The following is a 23,916-nucleotide window of genomic DNA, read 5'->3' on the forward strand; positions in this document are numbered from 1 at the left end:
CCCCACGGGGAGAAACAGCATGAAACTGCATCCACTGTGCACAAAAAGCCAGGAAGCACAAACTAAACTGGGGAAACAAAAATTGTGGATTGCAGGCATGTACCAAAACCCAACAGCAGCAGCGAGTACTCCGCCGTCCCAGCGATCTCTCTACTCAAGCAGACAGGTTGTGGTCGCTGCTGGTGCATGCTCTATTATTATTATTTTTTACATAAACGTTATGCATTTAACACGGGAGGGTTTCAGAGCTCTTTAATCCTTTAACTTGCACTTTACAGGAACTCCATGCACAGGGAAGTGAAAAGACCACAGAAGAAACCCAAATCACACTGTTTTCCCAAATAAAGGACCGGGGCGTGATTAGCTGGAAATCACACATCCGTGTCAGATGTTTTCCCGCTGCTTCCCTATTCAGGCACAGATACCCGTTGTGTGTGCTGGGCAGAGCTGGAGCCTGCGGGAGAGCAATCGGAGACAGGAGACGGGCTAACCTCCAAGGGAGCTGGGAAGGGGAAGAGTTGCCAAAGGCTGCACTGAGTCGTAACTTTTGCCCTCCTCTTACACATGGGATCGCTCACATGCCACCACACCCTGCTCTTCCCTGCCATCCCAGTCTGGCTGCAGCTGTTTTCACAGCCCAGCCTTGGGGCTGGCTCACAAGCAAGGACTCTGACCTTCCTGCAGGCCCTCGGCAGCCCTCGCCTTGCTGCACAAGGTGAGGAAAGGGGGATCAGATGCACTCCCTCAATGCAGCAGGCAGCCAAAACACAACACCTGCATCTTAAATTGGGTTTTCTTCCCTGCAGAGGTCTGCTCTCAGGCCATCGCAGCACGCAGGGAGAGCGCAGGGCAGCAGCCTTGGCAAGCCAAACTTGAAGCACCCCATCTTTGTAACTCCAGTCTTGCCAACAGTCTGCAGTTCCATGGTGGCAGCTTCCAGGATTTTTGTGTGTGTGTCTCATCACTGCGATGTTTCTGAAAGAACCAGCTGCTGGACTTCTAAGAATATGAAAGTGTTACCTTTCACTTCTAAAATCACATTTCTGCTTTTCCCTCACTACAAATACAAGCAGATTTTAGGAACTTCAAGCTAACTTTTGAGAGGGCTCGACTCCCAGTCAGTCTTCTGAGGTTCTGGAAGCCTTCCTTGGGACCTGGCAGTGGCAGCTGGCTCTCAGGGATCTCTCTAACACAAGACTGACTCAAACTGTCCCTTCCAGAGTAGTTCCTTGTGTTATTCAACATTAAATATCTGTATGTTAAAAAAAAAATAAAACACCAACCACACTTATGGTGTAAAATCTGACTTCCATCACCACTCTGGTGTGTGGGCAGAGTGTTTGCCATCACAGAACATTAGACATTTACAGCCACGTTGTGCAGAAACGGTACTTACCACCTTCTTACTCAAGAAACTGTAATACATCCCTGAGTTTGACAAAACCAGCAAGGGAAACACCCAGTAGAGTTTGGATAAGGCAGGAGGAGAGCAAGAGAGAGGGAGGATGCTGGCATGACTCAGGCACAGGCCAGGATGGCATGTCCAGAACAGACCCTTGGCTTGGATTACTTGCATACAGAAAAAGGTCTGAAGCGTCTTGCATGTTGTGATTCTTGAGCAGAAACCACAGCTGAGGGCAACAGGACAAAAACTTGTGAGTGTATCAAGACAGTGACTCAAGACTACAGAAGACAATTTTGATGCATTACCCCCATAGGCTGAGTTGTCAGTAGGTAACTCATATACTCATTTTCATTAGTCTTTTTGAGTTCAGATAAAATTTGATAAGTACCTTTTCAGATAATATAGTATCTCTTGCTGAGTATTAAAAGTTGTTCCTGATAGCCAAAGGAAATGAGGCTAATGAGAGCAGAAATACTTATGCCTGCTTTATTTACTAACTAAATTATACAAAGTGGCCCAAAGAATCTCCTAGCAAGACAATCTGAAACTACGTATATTTAAGAGGGGGAGAATTAATCATTCAGTGATGAAAGTTTCAGATACAGAGCAAATTTTTTCTTCACTTTTCTGTGTTCCATTAAAAAAAAAATTAAATACTAGGGCTGAAAAAATTTGGTTAAAGGACTATAATCTTAAATAGAAACACAGATGTTCAAAATGCAGCAAGCTGAAATAATTCACTTCACTGGTCCATATGAAATACAAAATGCTTCTCCCAACTTACACCCAAAACCCCACCTTGCCCCGTGTTTGTGGGCTGTTGAGCTGACGTCTGGTGCTGCGTGGCTTCCCAGAGCACGGGGATTCCCATACTGCTTGTGCTTTCTTACAGGAGTATCCCAAGTGGCTCAGCTTTACCCAGCTGCAACGCCTGCTACAGCTACGCACCAGGAGCTTCGCCAGGTCTCGAGGTGCTGCAGCTCTCGGTGCAGCCACAGCCAGGCTGGCACTCAGTGAGCACTCACCAAGCTGGCAGATGTGGCAATGCAGTGCCCTTAACCATCAGGCTGTGCTTTTCTCCTCCCAGCAGAGCAAAGGCTGGCTTATAATTCAAACTACCAATATTCAGGTCAATCCAACAAAAACAGAGAGAAACCTAAAATACAGTGTTTAAGATTGAACGCAGAGCTCAGCACATGCTGGAGTTGAAGTTTACAGCTATCAGATTTTGTGTCTACAGCATTCAGCAAAAAAATCTGAATATAGGATCCAGATGATCCCCCAAATCAAAATGATTAAACGGCAGGGCATGAAGGTAAGCATTTCTCCACGAAAGCTGGGTGATTTGTCTCTCCAAAGTACAAGTCTCTTATAACCTCACGGGAACTTTGGGGCTGACTCTCCCCTTGAGTAACAAGTCAGAGAAGTGGTATTTTCTCTAACTACCACAGGTCACAGCAAATCTCATTTTCCATGATAAACTGGTTCCCAGGTAGCTAATCTCTTGATTCTTATGCCAAATGCCATCCTCTTACTTTTTTTTGGGGGGGTAGGTCCACCCTATGTGTATTTACAGACAAGAGTCCTTTCCAAATAAATTAGTTTTCCTTGAAAGCAAGAGGTTAAGAGTTACTTAAATGGTGGTCACTCACAAAACTATATACGGTAGTAACAGGTACTACTTACTATTCATGTTAAAAAAGAAAGGTGAAGAAATTTCAGTCCTAAAAAAAGGGACAAAAATATAAGCCACGTGGTTTTTTACCCCCATGAGTTAATCAAATCTAAGTCTTAATAATGAGTGAGAAAAATAGTATTTCAGTTATACATATTGAGCTTCAGATTAGCATAATTACAACATCCTAGTGGGGTTTCTTTGTTGTTTCCACATCGGTTCCTTGACTTCGGTACTTCCATGCTTACTTTCATCTGTGCTGCTGTCAATATCTGTATTCCCTAGCTAGCGTAAAGTCTGTATTTCTGCTACTGCCGTTCGCTGGGATGGGATTTCATTTTGAACCCACAAAAGTGTTTTGCTGATTCATAAACAATGCAGCCTTGTAACTGTGATAACTGAGGAAGCTGGGAAATATTGATGATAGAAGATGCAAAAATGATTTTTAGAAGAAAAAGACCACTTTGAATGGGAATTAATTCCTCTATAGATTAGTTGAGCCAACTGTTAAATAAGACTGGCTAAAAAGAAAGCCTTGCTGAGCAACAAGAAGGAGAAGCTTCAGAGAGGACCACATACCCCATGGGACTCCAACAGTCCAACTGTGTGTTATCGTTTACTAGAGATCTCGAGTGCATCAGTGAAGCATTGGTTAGAAGCAGGTGTACTGACCTCACCTAGATTTTCAAATTACTTCTGTCAATGTCCCCCTCTCAAGAAATCCCACATCTTTCCGAACAGTCGCCATCATCAGTCAGATGGGCAAGTGACAGAGTTGGAATTAATACCACTCGTATCAATAAAAATAAATCAGGATGGTATTTGATAGAACGCCATAATAATTAACTAGTTCTGCAGTGATGACAGCGACTTTCAGAATGGGAGGGCTTAAAAAAGAGAGAGGACGGGGTTCTGCCAGAACAGACATTTTGTTGGGGAAAATTTACCAATACAGGAGAATTATTTATATCAGGAATTTATCATTGCATGAGGCACAGCAAAATTGCATACAGGAGCCTGCCCATCCTCGCCATCTCTTGCAAATCAGTATCATTCCAAAGCAGAAGGCAAATAGAGAAGGACTACAGGGTGATACATGGCACAGGGAGTTTGAGGGAAGTCTCCCAAGAGCTGCTCAGTCTAAGAGAGGAAATTAGAGTATGACTGTGCCAAATATGGGGGGGGGGAGGGCAGGAAAAAGGGAAGCAATTATCTGTCCTGGAAGGAAAACCTGGAGGGTTTTTGTATCAAGACACAAAATAATTCTGCTTTTCAGACAGAATTGATATACATGCTGCAGATGACGGCAGACCAAGGACTACACTGCATTAGCCAGAAACACCTTCATTTTTCTACAGCCTTTCAGAAAGCATTTCCAGGTGGCCCCAGGAGGAGAGAGCTGCCAGCATCCCATGTGTGCAGTGGGAGGGCAGCAGCTGAGCGGCACCCAGCGGCTGGCCAGCCCCAAGCCCCCACGGAAGGAAGGACGGAAAAGCTGAGGGAAGCCAGCCTTCACCTGCAGCACAAGGGGCATCTCCCTGTGATTTTGCTGGAAACCAGAGAGAACATCTCTTTCTTCCCCCGCTTCATTGCGGTTCCAGTTCAGCACTGCGGTGCCATCCAAGCTGCCTGCTGCAGTACAGGATGCTACTGCCATCCTCCCCACCTCAGGGGGCACATACATACCTGTACTGCCACCACATCCCCCCTACATCTCTGCCACTTCCCACATGTACACCAACACAAACATAAGGTCTGAAGACCACCCCATCATAGCTCCCCAAGAACTAAAAAAAACAGCAAAAGATTAACAGACGGACAAGCACTGCTTCTGTACAGACTATGCTGCATCTGCTCCTGCAATAGGGTGGAAATTCCCCATTCCCCTGGCACATTGACACAGGGGAGCAAATAACTCAAGACATAAAAATTGCTTCAGGTTCACTACAACACAACTACAGAGTGAAAGAGCCATTTAGTGCAATCAAGAGTACCTAAGTGATCTCAGCCACCAAAGCAAGGAGCACATCAGTTCATATGTGAAAAAAACATGTTATCGAGTGGAATTTAGATTATGCACCTACTTTAGTAACCTTTTACGGTATCTAAATTATTTTTAATCTGAATTTTTTATTCTGGACAAAGTACTGAGCATAAAAAAATATATCTATGCATGTATTTCATATATATACATTTACTGCATGCATTTTCTGCACGAAGTAAAGAAGCAGCTATTGATTCAGAAATGCAGGGAGTTAGCTGTTCTCTGAAGGATAACCTAAGCAATGTGAACATGCACTATACAAGGAACTAAGGCTTTAGCTTTGTGAGGTGAAAACCTCCAGTAAGAATGCCAGCAGCCTCCTAACACATATCCAAAAGATTCAAAACTATCCCACTGCACACACATTAAAGCAGTATTCACTACCAATGCTGCCAGAACAATGCACACCTGAAGTCCGGGAGCAAGAGGAGTTTGCACGCATTTTAAGTACCAGTGGATGCAAAAATACACACTTAGGCTCACTTTCCCGGGCTTCTGCACATCTGGGGGCTGCTGTTTTCAGACCACTCAGAGGGCTGTGCTGTTCCCACGTTTCACAGGACAACCACCATACCTCCATATCAGAGGGACCTATACAGGGCTCAGAGCCACCATCATCAACCTTCCCCAATGTCCTGCAGGCACAGAGCTGGTTATGGGTATAGTTAAGACTTACACAAGATGATGATTATGGCTCAACAGCAAGAAGCAGCAAATACTTTACAGTGGCAGTGCAGTATTCCATTTTAAACAATTCACTCACATTCTGTCAGGACAGCCCGCTGTCTAGTCGCTCTTCTGGGTCTCCTAATCAGAGCAAAACCTGCAGCTAAATGGACAGCATTAGTGCTTCCTACCTCTTTCCAGGCAAAGGGACTATCCTGTCCTGATTAATATGCTTGTTTTACAACTTATGGCCCATTTGGACTATAGCAACGTACCAAACCTAGGCAAGAAACCACTAGAAGAAGGCAAGAAAGGTATGCAAGCCAGGGAGCAGCACGAATACCAAAGTCAAAACATTAGCTAGTGCTGAGGAGCTATGTTACACTGAAAGCTACCAGGAGAACAATTCTTTTCCCTGCTTTCTACCACTGCACTATAAAAGCTATGACCTTCAAAATATTGGCTTTTTTTTTCTTTAGGATTCAAAGCAGCCTGTTTTGTCCAAGCACTCGTATAGATCAGGTGATGCTCTGGCAAGAGAATAACAGTCAATAGCCATATTCCTCAACAGAGCTTTTATTGCAAGAGTCAAATGTTGTATTTCTAGTCTCTTCCACATTCACTTAAAGCAATCAAGGGCAGCTATTTAGAAAATGTTCTCACAGCTATCAGGGAAGCTTGCTTAAGACTGGAAAGCCAACTTTCTTTTAAAGCAAACCTCTTGAACGAGTTACTGAGGAAAGAATGGATCAAAAGGAGAACAAAGGACAACTGTGAATTTGAAGCAGGCTTATGCTGAAAGAGCCAGCAAGGGCACCCCTGATGTTGAGAGAAGCTGCACATGTTCCCAACAGCGCTGGCAAAACCGGCCTCAGAAGTATTGTGGTTCAGTTCTGACTGAGATCTCACCTGCTGACTGTTACACCAGACTGAACCCTATGTGAAAAGCAGGCAATTTTGCCTAAGAAAAAAATGCACGAGGAGGCCAAAGGAAATGGAAAATGAACAGTGGAGTTGAGAATCCTGTCTAATAGCACCAGGTATTATCTGGGCCACAAAAAAGCTAGTCATCATGATCTGAAATGCAATGATGGGAGACGTGGGGGGCTGAGAAAAATGTATGGAGTTGTAGGAACACTAGCTATATTTATTTAAGCTAAATTATATTTAGTCCGTCCCCAGGAAACATGACCACGGCCTAACGTTCAAAGTTTATATTTCTAGTGTGCTGAAGCTGTCAGCAGAGCGAGGAGCAGATCCGCTGAAAAAAGCAACCACACAAACTTTGTACCTTTGGCAAAGTGGGGTGAGCAGCCCACGTCCAAAGCAAGACCCCAGATCTGCTCCCAGGCGACAGCTCCCACGCTGGGATACACCGAAATCGGCGGGGAGGGCTGAAGCCTCTGTCAGGCGATGCGACTCCTCAGCGGGGGGGGACGGGGCAGCCCCCGCTCGGCCCCACGGAGAGCTCCCGCCGCCCTCCCACCCTCCCGGCAGGCGGGGGGGGGGGACACCCCGAAACCACCCATGCCCGTGGATCTGCGGGACGAGGCCTCCCACCGCCCCCCCCCCGGCTCAGCGGGGCTTCGGACCCCAGGGGAGGCGTGAGAAGCTCCTGCACGAGGAGACTGACAGATGTCAATCACCAACTTGGTCTTCTCAAGTCAATCAACCCTCCTGTAAGAGAAAATAGAAAGTTTGCCACCAGGCAGTCATTTTACTTGCAAAGCAGGAAAAAAAAAAAACATTTCGCTGACTGTATCTAGGAATTTGTACACAGAAAAATTAATCTCGACAGCACCAAAGAAAACAAGCTGGGATGACACAGTACAAGAAGTTATATGCATGAAGAATGATGCTATCTCCCAAAAATATAAATAAATTATCATCTTGGCAATAAATATGAGCCAAAGCTTGAAAGAACTATTTTACTTCCAGGCAAGTTCATTCATAGATCTTATTAATAGCGAACCTGGTTCCTTTATGAACTCAGGAGCAGCAGGAGGAAAAGCATGTAAGAAGATTACGTTAATACTATATTTAAGCATATGTAAGGACAGTGAATGAAATACTGATTATTCACTCACTTAATTCAAAAAAAAAAAACCCAACCCCTTACTAAGAATAGCTTTCGGGCGATAAGAGAAACTAGGCTGCACCAGGAAAAAAAACAGACACAGCTACAGTAGTACTTGCTATCCCTCATTATCCGCATTCATCAGTGCTGAGGTCTATGGAAATCAACTTTGATATAAAAGCATCAACGGGGATAAACTACCCAAAGGCTTTGAGACTAATGCGCCCTTTGCACAGACAGGAAGCATTTCCAACTCATTATCATCATGGAAAACAGCAGAGCTGGGTTTAACATAACTTCACAGATTTTTGCAAAGAGGTTCAAAGACACAGGGGAAAAAAAAATAAAATCAGACTTTGCAGACTTTACTATTATAGAAGGACCTGATAGTCCTCAGGAAATAGAGGGGAGACTACTGGGCTCAAGCCCCCACTGGTCTGAGCAAGTCAGTTACAGAGTTAAGAGCAGATTTTATGCACTTTCTTGAAAGCTCTTTAGTCTGGGCGACCTTGTCCCTTCGTCTGTACTTTGTCAAAAGCACAGGCACACACGGTCCCAAGCGGACCGCCATGCTTTCGCTGCAGTCAGCTGCACTTCCCTGTCTCACGTTCTTAAGAGCTGCGAACTCAGCAAAGGGTCCCAATTTAGCTTCCAATTAATCAAAGGCTGAACGCTCATTAGCGATTGAGGCACAATCCAATCACAAATTTACAGGTAGCAGACGTGCCCCGACAGCTCATCTCTAGGCTTGCCATTCTCCGAAGGGAGCCCAGGCACCCACTCCCACCTCGCTCCTCTGTGCCAGGTGAAGCACAGAGGTGGAGACAAGCAGGAGACTGTCAAAAACACGTTTCCAATGCAAATTAAAGTGCTAGCGTACACACCCAACACACAACTGCCAGGATCACTGCTTCGAGTTAAGCATTAATTTCCAGCTCCACTTTCTTATCAAAACACAGTATCACACGACTTCAAACTGCAGAGTACCGCTTGGCGCTGGTAAGCGGCAGGAGATAAAAAGCATCTGTAAAAATACAACTACAAGAATGGCTGTATAATACACATTAAATCCCAGGAAAGCACATCTGCTCTCAGCACTTGAATGATGACTTTGCTGGCTGTAAGAGTGCTTCTAACCAAGAGAGGGGCTGCAGTTCTAGAGAAGACATCAAAGCCAACGTGGCTGAGAAAATGGAAGTGTCATGCCACATGGCTGCTCTGAAAAACTTTAGGAGAAAAAAAAAAAAAATGGGAACATGTTTTAGCCTAGCTGGAAGAGATGACTCCGGTTTAACATGGACCGTAATTCATAGTTGCCTGCAGCTCCACCCCTTTGAAATGGCACCCAGACTTTGTGCAGACTCCACAGGCAACAGGTCCAAGGTGCTGCAAAGCTGCATGGAGTCAGTGTCCAAAAGGGGACGTTCAACCAGGTTAAAAGTTTCAGCTACCAAAACTACCAAAATTTAAGTGAGAAAACAATGCTATTTCTCATACAGATTAAGCAGCTATCACATTAGGAGATCTCTCTCTACATAAAACCCCTCAGTAATTTCCATAGCATGGAAAACCCATTAAACCCATGTGCTACAAAGTTCTTTCCAGGGTGTAAACTTGACCAAAGGCTGTCAGGATTAAAAAAGTGAGTAAGCACCTGACGAAAGAGAAGTTTCCTCCTCCTTTGGTCTCCCAATGTGAGCTACCTGTGTGTGTCAAGAGCAAGCTTTAAATCTTGGGCAGCGGAGGAGGGCTATAAACCCGGCTCCCCCATGGAGTAGCTTTATTACATGTTTCTCACAAACAAAGCACGGTTCAGCCATCGGCTTATGTTCATTCTTCTCATTTTTCAGAGACTTAAATATACTGGTACTGATCCTCTATCTTTAGCTGTGAAAAACATGGCAAGTCTAAGGATAAAAGCAGCATTAAAATATGTTATCTTAGTCTGGTTTTGATCAATATACATTTTTTCCTTACTATTCTCCTCATAGCATCCAGGGTGGACCACACCAAGGCTCCATCATCCTGAGGGCTGTACTCTTCCCTCAACAGCTGCTGCAAGAACAGAGCAAGCCTGCAGAGATATTTTCCTTCAATACTCTCCCAAGTAATTTCTGCTGCACAAATTTCCTGATTTACAGTCCGTACCTTGGTTTTTATATTGTCCCTAGCTGTCCTCTGCTAGGGATGTCCACATTTACTTTCCAGCTAATCTGCATGGACTTGCAAACTTTATTAATGAAAACATAGGGCTGATCATCCTTTTGAATTAAAGATCTTACTATGCTCTTACTGGGAGTCATATAAAGACTTTTTTTTTTTTCCTTACTAAGTACTCAGTACCTGTGTTCAATATTTGAGGTGAAAAATAAAAACTCTTTTTGATTCAGAATAGGCTTTGTAAACAAAGTTTTATAAAATCTGCATATAGAGAAAGAAGTCAGAGAAATTTTTTCCCCTCTAATAGTTTCCCAGCAACTGTGCCCAAATATTAGATTACACTTAAGCAAGGAAAAAGGTAGTGAAAATTTAAACTTAGAGACTCACTTGCAAATAAAGATGAGGAACTGAGTAAATCAATCTAAATAAAAATCAACCTCATTTTAGACACCCTGAACACTTTCAGCAGAAACCCTTCAAAATGAAAGAGGCAGGTACTGATTATCTCTGCAAATCTCAGGACTTAAACAGATTAAATTGGAAAAAATAGGTGAGGCTGCCTCACAATCCCTGTGTAAAAACTTCATTTTCACATGCTACATATGACAAATGAAAGAAACGAATGTTTTCCATACTTGCTTGTTCTCTTTTAGATCAAATTTTAAACTGTTCATCTCTTCCCAGAGTTCATATGACAAAATTAATAGCAGAAAGGAGCAGTGAGAGCCGTTGGGAAATTAAAGAGTGCTAGTGCACGTAGAGTTTGGAACAATGATAAATTGGCATCGGTATAGTCCTCAAGCCTAATATTACCAAAGGCCCATCACAAAATTGTTTATGTGACAAAGTATTATAGTAACAAAATCAACAGACAGCAAGGTAATCAGAGAATACACCCTGACGTGCAACGCCAAACTCATCACCCAATGAGGAATATTTCTACTTTCCTTTAAATTCAAAACTCCCATGCTTTCCTTGAACGCGAATACTCAGGATACTCGGCATCTTAACCACGAGACTCAAGATACGGGTCCAAGAGCTCCATTCTGTTAAAATCTCTCTAAACTAAAAAATAAATTTAATAAAAACAAAAAAAAGTCCTGTTTCAGTGTGCCTCACAAAGGAAAAGCCTCAGAAACCGAAATGGAAAAGAACATCAGTATAAGTATCTTAAATTTGTACTGGTGCAAACAGGAAAAAGGCAATACTCTTCAATACCCCGAGCAGACCTTCCTTTGGCATCTCTGCCAAGAGCACTCTGCGCAGAAAAATTCTGACCCAAGTGGTTACATGGCACCTATAAAAGGACATTTTCCCAGACAACTGCAAAAGCCTTTACAGTGAAATTTAAAATCTTCACTCATCTCCCTCCAACTTCAGCCCCAAGGGTCAGGGTGAGGAACGGTACCCAAACCCTTTTGTTTTCTTCTATCACCTATGACAACGCAATATTGCTCATCAGATCACCCCTCACCACTTTCACAAAGGAAAACAAGGATTTTAAGGAAACAGCTTCTACTGGAACTACTTATAAAACTCGCTTTCCTGTCTGTCTCCCTGCCACGAAGATCCTCTAATGTCTAATAATAATATTTGCACTCAGCCAACAACTTTTCTTCCAGCAGAGCACTAACCTGAGAATTTCCTCCATGCAGATTCCTGCCCTCACACAACTTCTCAGCACTTACCTGTGACATCTCTACCCTCTTGTCAAATTTGATGGACTTTTCAATGTGTTGACCATTTTCATTCAGGGGCACTGACAGTGTGACGCTTATGCAATGGGAAACTGAGCTCAGAAACATACAGGGGTGGCAGGAGTTCCCGATAGAAATATTTGTTCATGAGGCAATCCTGACTTAAAGACATGGAGAGCATCTTCACTTTAAGAGACAGAAATACAGAGACCTAACGCTACAGCATCAGTGAGGAGATTTCTCCCTAGGGAAAACAAAGCACAATTCCTCTTCAAGCTTGTAAGTAAAATAATTAAAATTAAATAAATTAAAATAAAATTAAAAAACCAACACATCCCACAAAGATATAAAACTGTAACACCATGCTATCAGTACAAAGGAAAGAAGCTTCTGGCCTCCGAGCTCCCTGGCACTTTCACAGATGCTTGGTATCACATACAAAAGCTCAGTAACAACCAACTTCCACCAACACACACATAATTACCGAAAGCAGCCCGACATTCCCAGACCCCTCTAACCAGCAGACACCCACCGAGGACACCTCTGTAATCAGGTTATTCCCTGGCTCTGCTGGCAGCAGGCTGGCCGTTCATCCGAGGGGACAGCACTGAGTCACAGCCCTCGGCAGCCAGCACTGAGTCAGCCCCGCACTCCCTGCTGGCACAGGAGGCTCAAGGTAAAGCAAAGCACAGCTTTTGTGAAGGCAACGAATTCCCTTTGCACGGGGACAGACAAACGCCGTGGCTGACCCAGAGGCACAGGACGTAAAAAGATTCCAATTCCCTTTGCAACCAGATATCCTTGAGAGGACGGCTGTCCGGAGCATCGCTCCAAGACAAGCTCGGCTCCCAGAGTAATATCAGTTACGTAGGTTTCTTCTTCTTCTTTTTTTATTATTATTTTTAAATGCACAGATGTGCTGCTGCTTTGGTCAGCTACAGACCCTGACACTCACAGCTGGCTCCTGCCAGCTTCCAGAGCCTGCTGATGACCTCCTTCAAGGATTCAACTTGCGAAAACAAATATTTCTCATACCTACCATACAAAAAACATTCACTAAAAGGACTGAAAAAATGCACTCTGTTGTTAAATGGTAGGAAAGAGCAAAAAACAGCCACATTGTATGCAAACAGGAAAGGAACTGGCTTTAAAATGTCACTTCATTTGCTTACATAATCAATTTGCCAAGCTTTTTTTTTTTTTTTGGTCACACAACATTTCTACTATAAAGGTATCTCCTTTAAAACCAAGGTACATAAATAACAGCTTCTACTGATAAATACAGTCCAAAACCACAGTTTTAATCTTTGGTACTTAAACTTAAACTGAAATCCATAGCATGGCAGCTGGATTGCCTGAGTTTCAAAGGTGCCAAGCACTTACTGGTTTCAGAAGTTGCAGAAACAGCAAGTGCTACGCGTCTCTCGTCATCAGACCATGTCCTCAGACATTCAAGCAAAGATCCTCACCTAATGTGTCAGGGTCCTGCACCCCCTGACCCGATATCAAATGCAAGAGGCATCACCCTGACAAGCCACGCTCACTGCCAGCACCTGGAGACACTCATTTCAGCCTTGCCTAAAATCATCCTGGCACACAGAAGCTCTAACACTCATTCAGTCCCTGCGGCCGGAGCCATGCTCTTCACCAGAGGCACACCCACCACTGCCACCCCCAAAACTTCCTCAAGTCACAGATGACATCCCAAAACCACTGATGACGAGTTGCTTAGAGGGTGTGTAGTATTTCTGGTGTGTCCCACACAGGTGTTTGCCATCACCTTGTCTGACGGGAACCCCTCATTCCCACGCAGGATCTCTGACCAGGTGACTGCGAACAACTGAAGGCTCCGGTGTGGGGTATGCCGAGCGCAGAGATGCTGGGGAGGAGCAGAGCCTGACCTGGGTGCAGTCCCAAACCGTGACGACCTGTCTGAGCTAACAAGACCAGCCATTTAGAAGGCTTTACTCACTTAAGTCAAAACACAGTTGGCTTTTAAAAGAGGAAAAAAAAGTCTCATTTGTTTATAATAAACAAGATGAAAGTACTCTAGAAGACTTATGTGCTCACAGCAAGCAAGAGGCCTTCTACTGAAGGCTTACGGCACTGTACTGCCAATCCCAAACCACATACAGCCCACAAAAGGGCACTAAATTTTCATCAGAGCAGAAAAATCTGAATAAGCTAGGGGCAAATATTAAAATGGCCCGAGGTCTGCGAGCGCAGTGTGAGCAAAGCTATGAGACACTTCCTGCTCCAAACGCTAAGCACCATGTCGCTATGGTACCTTCTCAGAAAACAAGTCTCCATAAAACAAATTCTCCTCCTGCTGAAAAAGCTGGGATGCTTTCCCTTGAGCTGAGGAGCCAGTGGTTTCACACACAAGCCACACCAGAGAAGCCTCAGCCAGCACACTGGCTGCTGAAAAGAAACTTTACAAAGCATGTGTGCGTGAGGGGTTAGGACCACAGCTCATCTGTTACGCCCTGATAAACCATATGGCAAAACATGAGAAATTCATCACACAATCCTTCTTCTTAATTACTGAAAGGAAGAATTGCACATTCATGCAGCTGTGCCTCAGCAAACTCGGGGAAGGCATCCCGAGAGGCCACCCTTGTGAAGCTGAGTGCTGTGACAAAGAGCGTGGGGCGAGCACACCAGTGCAAGCAGCACGACCACGATCACGCCTGAGCTGCTCTCCCTTCATCACACAAAAACCCTGGACTTACCAGCACAGACAAATGCCAGCGGATGGAGCTCTGCGCTGAATTAACTGAGGACAGCACCTCAAAGCAAAAGTGATGCACAGTCACCTGTCAAACCCAACTGCTGGCCACATTTTGTGAACGTGGCAGCGTACAGAGAATGAATTTTGTGAAAGACAGGGCTGTTTGACCTTGGGCTGCCAGAGGAGTGGTGGGAAGCTTTCTGTCCTGCTGCGCCAGCCCCGAACAGTGAGGGTTACTGAGCTTTTCCTCTGATCATTGCACAACTACACGCCGTAAGGGCCAAGAACCGCATTATTTGCTGCAGGAAAAAAAAAAAAAAAAAAAAAGTTAAACAGACAGAGGATTTGGCAAAACCCCCAAAAGCATCTATCTTGGACATCCTAAAAGTAACAACAGTCATTCAAGACATGACTGTTTATACTACAAGACTCATTACACAGGAGGCCTGCCTATTTTTAGAGGTAGATATCACTACAATTGAGTGCTAGATAAAACCAAACAATTATTTTAAAAGGGTGTTTCATCACTAATTATTCTAAACATCTTCTGCGCTCCGTAGGTTGGCCTACTGCCACTCTCCAGTATAACAGCTCAGAGAACAACGCTACGGCCTCACTTGTGTGACGCTCGAATGGTGGTGACAGGTAACTCGCAGAGCAAGCGGCGTGTCCATAAGAGTCCAACAGCTGGGGCGAGCTCATCACTGCTTGTGCACTCCAAAGAAAAAAAAAAAAAGATACCACAATCTTTTGTTTATGCTACAAAAAACAGGAAGTTTTAATTTACCAACGGAAAAGATTCCCCAAGGAATAAACGTGCAACAAACAGTGGCGAGCACCCTTGAGGAGCAGCACCGCTTTCAGAGCCCCGGGACTCAAATCTGCTACAGCTCAACGTAAAAAGATCAACTGTGGTTTGTTGCTGCTTGGAAGAACCTACTGAAGATGGCCAAAAAAAAAAAAAAAAGAGGTTAGGCTCCTCCACGCAGATGTATCTGCCCAAAGAAGTAAATAAAAGCTCAGGCCAAGCATATTTCTAAGGACCAGCCTGGCTGTTGTTGGCTACACCGCTTATCGATCTATTTTGTGGTTTCACCAGGCTGAACCCAGAGCCCCGACGGCTTCGCAGGCTCCTCTCCAGCCAAGCGCCACTAGCGCTCCCCTACCCTGAGTTTTGAGAGCTCCAGGGTGAGGACTGGGGCAGAAAGCAGGGCTGGATCAGGCCAGCAGCCGCCCCTCAGCCACAGGCCAGCCAGGCACCCTCTGGGGGGAACCCAACGCGCCTCAATTTCTAAAAACGCCCATGAACGGTTTTTAAGCAAACCAGACTTTGTACAGTAACAGCCATTGCGACCACGGTCTTGCTCCCAAATCCAACCAAATGCAGGAGGAACCAGAAAACCCAAACCCACCAGGGGCCAAAGCAACAGATGGCACGCTAAAAAAACCAAGGGCTCGTAGGGTCCCTTACCCAGCCAGGGAAGGGAGACACTGCGAGGGGAACCCGCATTTTACGCCCGAGCTCCTCTCGCAAGGACGTGCCCGCCTTCCCCGCTGCAGAAGGCGGGCAGCGGGTGCCGGGGGGGGCGCAGCCAGCCCCGGCTCCACCGGAGGGGGCACGCCGGCCCCGGGTGGCCGGGCGGCAGCCGAGGGAAGGGCAGGGGAGGGCGGCCAGGCCACCGCGCTCACCTTCCCCGCCAGCAGCGGGCTGCCGGACGGCGGAGCACCGGGCAGAGCAGGCACCCGCCGGTCCCCGCGGCTGCCGCATCCCAGAGAGGCAGGAGAAGGCGCCGGGCTCGGCGGCCGGCCCCGCCGGGTGGCTCCTCCGGGGCGGGCGACCGGGGCCAAACTTCCCGCCGCGCCACCACCCCCTCAAAATGGCTTCGCCGTCGCCGCGGCCCCTGGCCGGGTAAGACCGCCCGGCACCCGCCCCCGCCCCGCCGCCGGGCACGGCCGGGCCCAGCGCCGCACTGCGCCCCGCCACGCCGGCGGCCGGCACCCCCGACCCCGTCGCGCTCAACAGGTGCGGGGCGGCCGGGTCCGCCGCCACCGGCACCTGCCGCCGCGTCAGGACCTGGACAGGTCCCGTGGGGCGCTCCCGCCGCCGCACCCGGACCTCACCTCCCCCGGCGCCGCGCCGCTGCCCGGGCCCCGCCGCCGCCCGCCGCTCCGCCATCCACAGCCCCGGCCGAGCCGAGCGGCGGCCCCCGCTGCGCCGCCGCCACCGCCGCCGCCGCCGGCTCCCGTGCGCGCCTGCGCGCGACCGGAGCGACCGGCCGCGCGCGCCCCCGCCGACGTGCAGGCCGCGCCTGGCCCGCCAGCGGCGCGAGCCCCGCGCGCGGGGCGGGGCCGGGAGGCGGGGACCTCATTCCCATTGGCGGGGCCCGGGTGGGGCGGGGCCGGCTGCGGGGGGAGCCGGCGCTGATTGGACCAACGCGGAGGGGCGGGGCCAGGCGGCGGCGCGAGGGGCGGGGAGCGCTGCGGCGCAGAGCGGGCAGGGGCGGGGCGGCAGAGGGGGCGGGGCCGGGGCGGGCAGGGGCGGGGCCTGGGGCAGGGGCAGGAGGTGGGGCAGGGCCGGGCCGGGCCGGGCCGGGGCGGGCAGCGCCGGACTCGCTCTTGCCGCCTTTCGTGGCTTTTCAGGCTCGCAGCCCAGTGCTATTCCTCTCCTCTGTCCTTCAGAGCACTTCATCACGTCCCAGAATCTCATCCCCGGCCACAGCTGACCACAGACATCCACTGGTCCAGCAGAAATCCTACTTTCCCCGCTTTATGTCCCTTTGAGGTTACCAAACGAACACAAAAAGTTATAAAATAAGCCATCAGCTAATTTAATTTGCCCTCGGGTAATATTTTTCCGTCTAAAAAGCCACGTTAAACATTATATACTGCAGCCTGTTTGCCTAGAGTGTGGTTTCCAGAGCTGAGTGATGGGGTATCCATCCATCACATGTCGCAGAATCACAGAATCATTCAGGTTGGAAAAGACCCTTGGGATCATCGAGTCCAACCCTCAGCCTGACTCTACAAAGTTCTCCCCTACACCACATCCCCCAACAGATCATCTAAATGACCCTTAAACACACCCAGGGATGGTGACTCCACCCCGTCCCTGAGCAGCCTATTCCACTCTCTGACCACTCTTTCTGGGAAATATTTTTTCCTCATGTCCAGTCTGAACCTCCCCTGTTGCAGTTTAAAGCCGTTCCCTCTTGTTCTGTCGCTAATTACCTGTGAGAAGAGACCAGCACCAACCTCTCTACAATGTCCTTTCAGGGAGCTGCAGAGAGTGATGAGGTCTCCCCTCAGCCTTCTCCTCCTCACACCGAACAGTCCCAGCTCCTTCAATCTCTCCTCACAGGATTTATTCTCCAGGCCCTTCCCCAGCCTCGTTGCCCTCCTCTGCCCTTGCTCCAGCCCCTCGAGATCTCTCTCGTATTGAGGTGCCCAAACCTGGACACAACACTCCAGGTGTGGCCTCACCAGTGCAGAGCCCAGGGGGACTATCACCTCCCTGCTTCTGCTGGTCACACTATTTCTAATACAAGCCAGGATGCCGTTGGCTTTCTTGGCCACCTGGGCACACTGCCGACTCATGTTCAGCTGCTTGTCAATGAGAACCCCCAGATCCTTCTCTTCCAGACAGCCCCAGCCACACCTCCCCAAGCCTGTAGCCATGCAGGGGGTTGTTGTGGCCCAAGGGCAGGACCTGGCACTTGGCGAGGGGGGACAGTGGACACCCCCAGTCCCAGCTGCACGTGATGGAAGATCTCAGGATGGAGGTGGACCCATTCGCAAAAGCATCAGCTCTGTGCCCAGAAGCTGCCCAGAAGCGAATGGCAAGCTGGCAGATTCAGCTCCACCGTGAACACCCAAGCCAACCCTGCAACTCATGTCTTGGGGCACTTCTGGGATGTCCAGGCACAAAGTTGTCTTCTTCATGGTAAAAAGGTAATGGCTGTTCTGCACTCAGGTATTTCTGGTGAGAAGAGCAAGGTGTTAAGCACAAAATCAGTGAAATGCAGAATATATGCTGGAAACATCCTCAGAATCTTCCCCCAGGGGAGCAATGGAACAGGTGGCCATGGGGTGCACCAGCCCCACGACTCTCTGCAATGGGTCAAAGCAGAGCAAAGATACCGAGAGTACCAGGCGTACCAAGGGCAGCTGGAGTGCTTCCCCCAGCCTGCCTCCCCACCAAAGCAGAGCCAGGTTTCCCCACACAACACAAAGTTTGGCCACGGATATTGCTCAAAGCCCCCGGCTGCAGTTGACACCAAGACACAAGCAGAACCCAGGAACCACCGACCTTTGCACAGAGGAGAGGAATATCTGGAACTGCAACAGCCAATGCTGAAACCAAGGTGCTGTGAAGTAAGGTGGGACCTTGGCCACAGGGCCCCTCCTGGAAGACCACTCCTGATGTCCATCCTCCTGCGGCTGCCCACAGACACCCAGCTTGCTGGCCACCAGAAGAAGAAACTGTTTGTAAAAGTAACTACAATCCAAAAGGAAGGGACATTTAAAGATAGGGTATTTAAAGGGGATATTTAAAGAAAAACACATGATTTTCTAAGGCTTTGACCCACGGACATGCCAGTGGGAAGAACCTCTGGTGGGAAGACCCCCTGGCATCTCCCATCTGGCTTCCCCTGTGGGAAACCAGCTCCATCCCACGGTGAGATGTGCCCAGCCATCACAGGAGCCTTGCGTAGAAATCAATCAGACAAAAACGATACGTGTTGCTGCATCAACCACCTTGGTATTATTCAAACCTCGTGCTAAGAACTCGGTGTGCATTCTCACCCCTTTCTCTAGAGTGCTTGGGTGGTGGCATCCCTATTACCGTGTTGCATCACGCCCAGCGCAGGCTCCAGGTGCGGCACCGAGCGGCTGCTCCGCTCGCACGTGGCTTCTTCCCTCTCTCCGTTTGTTCCTGGTGGGGTAAGGATCCATACACATGCTCACGGGGAGGGTGAAGAGGACCAGCATGAAAGCCCGTGCTGGAAACAACAATCTATTTTTATACTTCCTCCCTCACAGAGACAATCCTCCGCCTCTGCCCTGCTTGGGAGAGGCAGCACCTGTGGGCGGGCAGCTCTTGGCTGGTAAAGCCTTCGCCTCTGGGAACGCCTGTCCGCGTTTCCTTATTGTATTTTATTTTCAGCTCAAGGAATTTAACACTAGCTACTACTTTTTTTTTTTTTTTTCCCCTCTCGTTAGGATCACCAGTGAAGCCAGCAAAAACAAAACCGCGTTCCTCAATTCCACCTCTGTGTCACGGGCCAAAGTGGTTGTGTTCTGCCAGGGGGTTGGGGAAACCACTACTGGGGCTGGAGCCGGGAGACGAGGCTGAGAATTAATTACCTTGACTGGTACCACAGATGGTGATGAAGATCACCCACCACTGGGCTGGGAGAGACTGGGGAGGTGCTGGCCCCTGGGACAGCTCTTCCCTCCGAGGACATCTGGATGTACCCTCCAGGACAGCTAGAAATGCACCTGGGGACGTCCTCTTTGGCCCCTCTGGAGTCCAAGGGACAAGGAGGGGGTCTCTGCCAGCTCCAGCCCTGCACTGGAAAGAGGAAAGTCACCCCCGAGGCTCCCACGAGGGCTCACGTTGGGCAAATGGCACAGAGGCGAGGGTGGGGTGGGAAGCACGGCATGTCCCCAGGCTCCCACTCGACGGCTGGCCTGACTCCATCACGGATCAGCTTGGCTCCCTACCACTGCGGGATGAAAAGGGCTCCCTCCCTGAACAGCGCCGGCCTTGCCGAGCTGCGCCACTATAACACAGTTGCTGGTGCTTATGAAACACCAAAGTTTTCCAAATCATTTGCTCTTTTTTTTCCTAATTTTCATCCAAATCTTGTTTTAGTTTTATTTGGTTTTTTTTGCTTGCTTTGTTTTCCGTAAACTTACTTTAATAAATGAATGGCTTTTTAACAATGGCTTTTTCATCAAAATCCTGGGAAATTGGAAATACTAGGCTGTTGCTTTTAAAACTGAGCACAGCGCGTTTCAGACGCCACAAGCCAAAACCAGCTTTACAGTTTCCACGTTCTGAAATGGTTTTCCACCCCAGGGCAGCTTGATTTGCAAGCTGGCCTCACTCCTTGTGGTTCCCACACCCCAGGACATGTCTTGGGGCTCAATTAGCAGGAGCAGGAGCAGGGCGATGCCCAGCACAGGGCGTCTGCACAGGCTGATGCTCCGCCAGCATTCCCCAGCCATGGCTAACTTGCTGGCCAGTATCACCAGCGAGGCTTGTGCAGCGTTGGAGGTCCCTGTGGGATGTGGGGTTTCAAGAGCTGAGATGACTGTGGGCTTGCGAGAGCCACGGATTTCAGAAATGACCCACTCTTCCCAGAAGTGTCGCCTGTGATTTCAGGGAATTTTGCCTTGCAATCTTGCCTCGCTGCCATGTCTGACCACCAGCTGAAACTTCCTGCAGCTTTTTAATGTCTCTGTCTGCATGTGCCATCCGCGTCACGCGCTGGCATCTTCTGCAGGTGGCTTGCCCACAAGCTCTGACCTAGAAAGTGGAGTCCAAGGTGAAGGAGACATGTTTCAACATCCCGACGGCCTTCAGGGCAGGTGCTGAATGCAGCCCTGCGTGCTGGTCCTGCCACCCTGGCACAGAGCTCTTGCAATGCAGTTTCCATCCCACATCCACCATGCTGGAGCCACACCTTGTGCCTGGTGTGCCAGCTCATCCAGACCTGCTTTTAGAGTCCTTGCCCTCACCTGAGGGACGTGGTGGATGCACTGCCAGACCCATTGCCTTCTCCATCCTGCCTTTACAAGGGTAAATCCCTGGTTACAAAGATAGGGAATGGAGGGTGCGAGCAACAGGCAGTTTTCATTGGGAAGCCCCACAGGGATCTGTATGGCAGAATGAAACTGCATTCCTCATCTCAGTCATAAACGGTCTGGAGAAGGGGAGCACAGCCAGGTGGCACGGCTTGTTGCTGATATTCACATCAAGGAAGCAAAGACAAGGCTGAACGCAAAGAACTGCAGAAAGATTTTCCAAGGCTGACTGAGGGTGTCCAGAATACAGAGGCAGATGAAATCCAGTGTAGGGAATCGCAGAGCGATGCACCGGGAGAGCCCAGTCCTGCAGCCCTGGGCTGGCTGTTACCGCTCGGCTGCGAGGCCTCGGCACTGGGACAGCCCGAGCTGACCTTTTTGGGAGCTGTATCAAGGAGATGGCAAAAAAATTTAAAAAGCAAAGTTAACATTGGGAACTAGGAGGAGGAAAAACTGGAAGCAAGATCTAGCAATGGTTATTAGGTACAAGAACAACATCTCTGGCTTGGAAATCCCAAGACACGGACTGTGGGAGGTTGGAAAAAACATGTGAAAAAGCATTGCTTGAACTGGTTTGCCACTTCTATTAGGCTGGTCACCATCAGCAACAGCATCCAGGGCTCACCCCAGGTTCCTGCGGCATCCCCCGCTTGGCTGAAGCACACTGAGCCAGGCAGAGCATCCCGAGTGCTCACCGGGACCCCCCCGCCAGGCATTGTGGGCAGGGGACCCCCTGAGGCAGCACGAGCTCTACCTTTACACAGGGGCCCAAAAGGCAGGTGGAGGAACACCAGTGGCTTTGTAAGAGTTAAGTTCTCTTCCCATAGTAATACCTCCCTGCTCCCAAACCACCAGCAAATGGGTTCATGGGACAGGCAGCGGTTGTTTTACCAAGTGAAGTGGAAGGTGTTTAGATTAACCTTCGCATTGGCAAGCAGTGATTAAACGCATCCAGGACGGCTGTAAACGCACTCAGGTTAAATGTATCCAAACCAGCCGTAAACACAGTCACATCCCCTTGGCCTGGCACACCAACACTGCTCCATCGGGGAGCTGCCAGCCCTGTCTGCAGGCCATGGTGCTGCTGATGCACTCATAAACCAACCAGCATCCGGGCTTGCAGCCCTCACAGGCTGCGGGAGCCATTGATCCCCCACCACGTCCCCATCCCGGTGTGGGGCTCTAAGCAGCCCCCTCCTCCCTGCCGAGCTGGCAGAGCCTGCAGAGAGTGGAGCACCGGGAGCAGCAGCATCCCCCAAGGCAGCAGCTCTCCTTCTTGCCCCCCCCCCACACATGTTGGCTTCCCTCAGTACCTCAAACAGTGCCTGCTAAAGCCAGACAAACCACACGTTCAAATACAGATCAAGTTTTCAGCCACAAGAACATTCTGTCCTCATGGGCCCTTCTGCCGTCTGTCGGTCCATCCTCCCGGGCCAGCTGAGTGTGGGACAGAGGGGTGCATGTGCCCGGGGGTGGTTATTTCTTCCTCCATCGCCTTCCCCTGGGAGGATATCCTGGCATCTTCTGCCTTCACCTATCCAGGCCCTGACATTTGTTCCCTTCCCAGCAGCTTCCTGTTTGGGATATTTCTTTGTCTCAGCTTCCTGTCCTGCTTGTGCCACTGAAACCAAGGCCACTGTCCCAGGAGCATTAAGTGACCGAAGCGTCACACACCAATTTTTGTGCTGTGGACATTCTCCACAGCAAACTGCATCCCACGTCGGGCAGACCTGCTGCCTCGCCACGCTGGGCAGCAACCCTGCTACGGCAGCCTCAACGCCACCAGAGACCCCACCACGTGGCTGTGGTTCCCACCAGCTGGGCTGACATCTTTCTCCCTGACTCCTGGGGCCACGGCTCACCCGCTTGTAAAGAGAACCTGCATTGGACTAAACCACAGAAATCCTCACTTTATGAACCCTGAGCACAGGGTCTGGATCCCGCTGCAGCCACCCACCCTCATTGCCCCGGGGCAGCACAGCAACCCCTTCAGTACCATCAGAGACAACTGCAGCTCCCCACATGCGCAGGGATGATGAATCACAGAATCACAGAATCATCTCAGTTGGACAAGGCCTTGAAGCTCCTCCAGTCCAACCATGAACCTCACACTGACCGTTCCCAACTCCACCAGATCCCTCAGCGCTGGGTCAACCCGACTCTTCAAGCCCTCCAGGGATGGGGACTCCCCCCCTGCCCTGGGCAGCCCATTCCAACGCCCAACAACCCCTTCTGCAAAGAAATACTTCCTAAGAGCCAGTCTGACCCTGCCCTGGCGCAGCTTGAGGCCATTCCCTCTTGTCCTGGCGCTTGTTCCTTGGGTCAAGAGACTCATCCCCCCTCTCTGCACCCTCCTTTCAGGGAGTTGTAGAGGGCGATGAGGTCTCCCCTCAGCCTCCTCCAGACTAAACAACCCCAGAGTCGCACTGAGCGCTCCCTCTATGGTAGCGGGAGCAGTTCATGTACAAATCACACCGAGTGCAAACAGGGTCACCAACACACCCCGTCTGGCATGAAACACCGATTGTTAAAGCAGAGAGAAACCCTTAGATTATATTTTATGCATCCTACTTGCAACCAAGCAATCTGGAAAATCCCAGAGCATTCGGATGCAAAAGCCTAAACCTTAACGATGCTCCTGGCAAGGCTCT

General features: G+C 49.1%; 1 protein-coding gene across 4 annotated transcripts in view; it reads right to left on the reverse strand.

Annotated features, from left to right (window-relative positions):
• Positions 1 to 16,671, reverse strand: part of ADARB1 (adenosine deaminase RNA specific B1) — a 90,574-nt gene extending 73,903 nt beyond the window's left edge. The window contains exon 1 of one of the 4 annotated variants that reach the window (XM_074829928.1): positions 16,577 to 16,671. The gene's annotated coding sequence lies outside the window, so the exon portion shown is untranslated. Of the gene's footprint in view, positions 1 to 7,081; positions 7,192 to 14,456; positions 14,478 to 16,576 lie in introns of those variants that run through there. The other 3 variants (XM_074829929.1, XM_074829931.1, XM_074829930.1) reach the window with 3 other exon arrangements.
• Between the last annotated feature and the right edge of the window lie 7,245 nt (positions 16,672 to 23,916).

Source organism: Strix aluco, chromosome 6, assembly GCF_031877795.1.
Source record: "Strix aluco isolate bStrAlu1 chromosome 6, bStrAlu1.hap1, whole genome shotgun sequence".
Taxonomy (NCBI): Eukaryota; Metazoa; Chordata; class Aves; order Strigiformes; family Strigidae; genus Strix; species Strix aluco.